Below are 6135 nucleotides of genomic sequence, written 5' to 3' on the forward strand. Positions count from 1 at the left end.
CTTTTTAAGGATACCTTTGATTTCGTGATTCACTATTTCAAATTGCCTATTAGACTGGGGGTGATAGGCAGTAGCAATCTTGTGCTTCACATGATATTTTCAAGAAACCACTTAAGCTATTTGTTCACAAAGTGAGAACCTTCATCACTAATAATAGCTCTTGGTGTCCCAAATCTTGTAAACACATGCTTATGTAGGAATTGTATGACTACCTTAGCATCATTTGTAGGCTATAATTCAGCTTCAACCCACTTGGATACATAGTCCACAGCAACTAAGATGTATTTGTTCCCATACGAAGAAGGAAACGAGCCTAAGAAGTCAATGTCCTATAAGTCGAACAATTCATTCCTCCTTGATATATTTCCAGTTCTTTTGCATTTATCACAGTTCTTCACATAAGAATAAGTATCTTTAAATAGTGTAGGCCAAAAGAAACCTGCTTGCAAAATCTTTGCTGTAGTACATGAACCACCAAAGTGTCCCCCACTTGTAGATGAATGGCAATGATATAAGATCTCAACAATCTCGCTTTCAGCTACACACTTTCGGATTATATTATTTGCACATTGTTTAAACAAAAACGGATCCTCCTGAAGATAATACCGACTATCATGAAGGAATTTTTTCCTTTGTTGGTATTTCATTTGTCGAGAAATTATTTCACATGCAAGATAATTGGAAAAATCAGTAAACCAGGGTATTTCATGAATTCAATTTACCTCAAATAAGTGTTCATCTGGGAAATTCTTGTTGATAGGCACACATGAATGAGTTACCTCATTTTGCTCCAACCTCGACAAATGATTAGCTATTTGATTTTCGTCACCTTTTCTATCTTGGATCTCTAGGTCAAATTCTTGGAGTAAAAGTATCCAACGAATTAGCCTTAGTTTTGCATCTTTCTTCGTGAGCAAGTATTTAATGGCCGCATGGTCAGTAAGTACTGTAACTTTGGTACCTATAAGGTATGAGCAGAATTTTTTAAAAGCAAAAACTATAGCGAAGAGTTCTTTTTCGGTTATCGTATAATTGCATTGGGCTCCCGTCAAGGTTCTACTTGCATAGAAAATAGTGTGAAACACTTTATTTCTTCTTTGACCCATCGCAGCTTCAATGGCATAGTCACTTGCATCATACATTAACTCAAAAGGTAAGTTCCAGTTAGGTGTAACGATTATTGGGGTTGAGATTAACCATTTCTTTAGATCTTCAAAAGCTTCTAAACATGCTTTGTTGAAATCAAACATTGTATCTTTCTCTATCAACAAACACAACCTTTTAGAAATTTTTGAGAAATCTTTGATAAAACTTCGATAAAAACTGGCATGGCCTAAGAAATTTCTGACTCCTTTTACATTCATTGGGGTCGATAATCTTTCAATTACGTCCACCTTTGCTTTATCGATTTCAATTCCTTTCTTTGAGATCTTATGACCAAGATAATCCCTTCCTTCACCATAAAATGGCATTTTTCCCAATTAAGGACAAGATTCGTCTCTTCGCATCTCTTCAGTACCTTAGCAAAATTACTCAAACAGATATCATAAGTGTTACCAAAAATAGAAAAATCATCCATGAAAACCTCAACAAAATTTTCAACCATATCAGTAAATATTGCCATCATGCATCGTTGAAAAGTTACAAGTGCATTGCATAAACCAAAAGGCATTCGCCTAAAAGAAAACGTACCGTATAGACAAGTAAAGGTTGTTTTATGTTGGTCCTCTAGGGCTACAACTATTTATTTATATCCCGAATAGCCATCTAAAATATAATAGAATTCATTATCTACTATTCGATCTCACATCTGATCCGTAAACGACAACGAAAAATGGTCCTTCCGAGTGGCTTTATTCAACTTTCTGTAATCAATATAGATTCTCCAACGGGTAATAGTTCTTGCTTGAATTAACTCGTTACGCTCATTTTCAACAATCGTGATTCCACCTTTCTTCGGCACACACTGCACTGGACTTACCCACAAACTATCTGAAATAGGATAGATGATTCCTACATCTAACCATTTGATCACTTCCTTTCTCAAAACTTCTTTCATAATAGGATTGAGCCTCATTTGCCCATCAATTTGAGCTTTTTCACCTTCTTTTAAAATGATTTTATGCATGCAAAAAGAAGGGCTTATACCTAAAATAACAGCTATGGTCTAACCAATTACTTTCTTAAATTTCTTTAGAATAGCAATTAGTTGCTCCTCTTGATCTTTCGTCAGTTTCACTGAAATAATCATAGGTAAAGTAGAACAATTACCTAAATAAATGTATTTCAAATGGGAAGGAAGTACCTTTAGTTCGAGTTTAGGTGGTTCTTCAATTGACAACTTGGGTTGCACAAATTCTCTGACTTCCAACTCCAACGATTTAAACCGCGTGGATTGAATAAAATTTCTCGGATTGGCTTCCATCAAAGCCATGTTTTCTTCACCTTCTTCATCCTCTAAAGGGTCAAAATTTAAGGCTTTCTCCAATTGATCTTGAAAATTTCTTTCCACAGAAACCAAGGTTTTTCTCTCTTCCATAACTGAACACTACTCTGCCAGATCGGGAAATTTCATCGCTTTAAGAATATTAAAGGTTACCTGATCATTTTGAAATTGCATGGTGAGTTCCCCTTTCTTCACATCAATTAATGTTTTTCCCATGGCTAAGAAAGGTCTCTCAAGGATGATCGACACTTCCTTATTTGCTTTAAAATCTAAGATAATAAAATCAGAAGGAAAAATAAATTTATCGACTCTTACCGAAACATCCTTGATCTTTCCTTCGGGATATGCTAAAGATCGATCCGCTGAAGTGTCACAGTTGTAGGTCTTATTTCACCTATCTCTAAAATCTTGAAAATAAACTTAGGCATCAAGTTAATACTCGCTCCTAAGTCACACAAAGCTTTACCAAAATAAGATTCACCAATTTTACAGGGTATAATAAAACTTGGGTCTTTCAATTTCGGTGGCAGTTTGTTTTGCAGGAACGTACTACATTCCTTTGTCAAGGCAACAGTCTCATACTCACTTAGTCATTTATTCTTGGATAGTATATCCTTCATAAACTTCACATGATTCGGCACTTGTTCTAAAGCCTCTACCAACAGAATATTGATGTGTAACTGCTTCAGAACATCCACAAACTTCTTTAATTGCACATATTATTTTTGCTTGTTTTGCTGCAATCTTTGCGGATATGGAGGTGAAGGAACTTTCGGTTGAACCAGACAACTTTTCTGAGTAGGTAAATCTGCATCCAAAGAAGATGTTAAAATATCTGAATTCACTAAGTCAGGGTTCACCTTTTCAGACTTTGCACTTTCTGATTCCTTTGGTGTAGGAACTTCAACAGCTGGTTGATTATTCTCAACGGGCTTATCTTCAACATCAATCAATTGGGGTTCTAGAATTTTACCACTTCACAATGCCACTGCCTTGATATGTTCTTTACCCAAATTTCTTGAATTCTCAGTATCACTCGGAAAGGTTTCTTAAGGTCTATTACGTAGCTCCGTAGCTAACTGACCCATTTCATTTTCCTAATTTTTCAGTGTTGCTGCTTAGCTTTGGATCAAAGCGTCATTCTTTTCCATATAGGCTTTCAACAAGTTCTTCAAACTGTTTGATGCCTCAGCTTGAGGTGGTTTTGGAGCTGGCTGGTTATACCCTTGAGATTGGTTGGGTCTTTGTTGCAATAAGTTGTTTTTTGGTCCATTTCCTTTGTTTATCCAAGAAAATTTAGGATGATTACACCATGAAGGATTGTAAAAGTTGGACTAGGGTCCTTTTCCACTCCTATTTTAATATTGGTTCCCCATATAGTACACCGACTTAGGATTTGATGGACAATTCTCGAACGAATGACCTTCCCCACAGTACACATAGGAAACTATTTCAAACGGACTGGGTGGCTGAGCTACAAAATTATTAGTACTATTAGCGGTTAACTATTTTAACATAGAAGAAATAGACGATACTTGAGCTGATAATGAAGTGAGGGTGTCAACTTCATGAACTCCAGCTACACGTCTTCCTGAAGCTGTTCGATTTGTTGGCAATTGATAGTTATTACTCGCGATCCTCTCGATGATCTCATAAGCCTCTTTATAAGACTTAGACAAAATTACACCATTCGCGGAAGCATCTACCATCAATCTTGTATTTTCATTGAGACCATTATAGAATGTCTCCAACTGGATACAATGAGGAATCTCATGATGAGGACACTTACGAAGTAACTCCTTGAATCTCTCTCAAGTCTCATACAAAGACTCGTCATCCAATTGTTAGAAAGTTGAGATCTCGTTCCTTAACTTACCGTTTTTGCTAGGTGAGAAATACTTAACAAAAAATATCTCTACTAATTCTTTCCATGTAGATATGAAACTTGGTGGCAATGAATTGAGCCATGCTCGTGCTCGATCCTGCAACGAGTACAGAAACAACTTCAACCTTAGTGCGCCTTCAGTCACACCAGCTATCTTGAATGAACCACTCACCTTCATAAATAATCGGAAGTAGAGATGTGGATCTCTTGTGGGCATACCACTAAATTGGCCCACCGTTTGTAGCATTTGAAACATCACTGGTTTCAATTCAAACTAGGTTGCCTCAATATCTAGCCTTCTACTTCCTAGGTTTAACTCATTGAAAAGTGGCACAACATATTGTCTGATGCATCGATCCCTATCATCGGCAATGATAATAGGATTTCATACATAATCGGCTTCATTACCTTAGTCTTGATTCTGATTTCCAAGGTCTATCTCGACTAGTCTTTGAGCTGTTTATTCACGTCTTTGTTGTCTGAAAGTTCGCTCAATTTCAGGGTCTACAGGGAGTAAATCGATAATTCGATCTATGCTCATAAACACCTGAAAAGAAAATCACAAAAATTAAAAAGAATAAGTTAGTAATGTTAGAAATAAATTAAATTGAAAATAAATAATTTCAAGAAAAAAATGACTATGGCAATAGTTGACAATCCCCGGCAACGGCCTAAAAACTTGTAACACTAAAGTTTGTGCAAGTGTACATAGTCGTTATCAAGTAATAAGTAAGTATTGAATTATTGTCTCCACAGGGATTGTATTTGTCCTAAGTCACTTAATTTGTAAAATTATATTAACAATTTGGTAAATAAAAACACAATATAGTTGAGAAGTGGTGATTAAAATATATTAAACTAAATGCAATGATCCCTAATGCCAATTATCCTAAGTATGCAAACTATATGATTAAAATAGATTTTAGTAAAATTAAACACAAATTGCAACAATTATAACATAAATAAACTAGGATAATTACTTTAATTAAACTCAATTTATTATCAACATGCTTAATAACATTTGGAAAAACATTCTATGGCAACTCGATCTTTCATGAGTTTGGAAACCACGTTAGGTCCTTTCAAAATCCTTTACTTAGTAAATACACATTTTACTGATCCTTATTTACTAAGGGTTTCTTAGCATTCGTGTGAGGTAACAGGGACGTGTTAGGTTTGGAACAATTTAATCACACAAATCTAAAAACTATGCAGATAACAGAGCTTGGTTAGAGTTGTTATGCAACCTACAATTCAATCGTGTTAGGATCTAAATTGAGCATGCACATTTCAATTATGCATCCATTAGTCATCGTCTAGTTAGGATCAATTAGCTAATTCAGGTGCATTTCAATCACGTATGAACGAAATACATACTTGATTTTAATTGAAAACATGATCGATTGAGTCACAAACATTATAAGTATGAATCAAATAAATATGATTTAATCAAAGCAATCATCCCAGCTTAAATAAAATTAAGCTAATAGTGTTGTAAACAAGAACAAAGAACACATAGCAATTATCTTTATATTAATTTAAAGAAAAGAAAGATTAAACCCAATTCAGAGTGGCTGTCACCCAAGACTCTGACTGACGAGACTCCTTCGTTCCTTTCCTTTTCTCCTTTGTTAATGGTTCTCCAAGGTGGCCGACCAAGGGTTCTTTAAGAGGCTTAATTGCTAAAATCTCTATGAAGAGATGATGCTAGGGGTGAGAATGGAAAAGGCTAAGAGAAAAAGATAGAATGATGCTTGATGGATGCTGGAGGGATGATGAATGAAGGAATGAGAGGGTCTTATTT

At 35.4% G+C, this 6135-nt stretch overlaps 1 non-coding gene across 1 annotated transcript; it reads left to right on the top strand.

Annotated features, from left to right (window-relative positions):
• The first annotated feature begins 4213 nt into the window (after positions 1 to 4213).
• Positions 4214 to 4320, top strand: LOC121226068 (small nucleolar RNA R71). The gene has a single exon (XR_005923964.1). It is a non-coding gene; the product is annotated as a small nucleolar RNA R71 (small nucleolar RNA).
• The last annotated feature ends 1815 nt before the right edge of the window (positions 4321 to 6135 follow it).

This window comes from Gossypium hirsutum, chromosome D13 (genome assembly GCF_007990345.1).
Source record: "Gossypium hirsutum isolate 1008001.06 chromosome D13, Gossypium_hirsutum_v2.1, whole genome shotgun sequence".
NCBI lineage: Eukaryota > Viridiplantae > Streptophyta > Magnoliopsida > Malvales > Malvaceae > Gossypium > Gossypium hirsutum.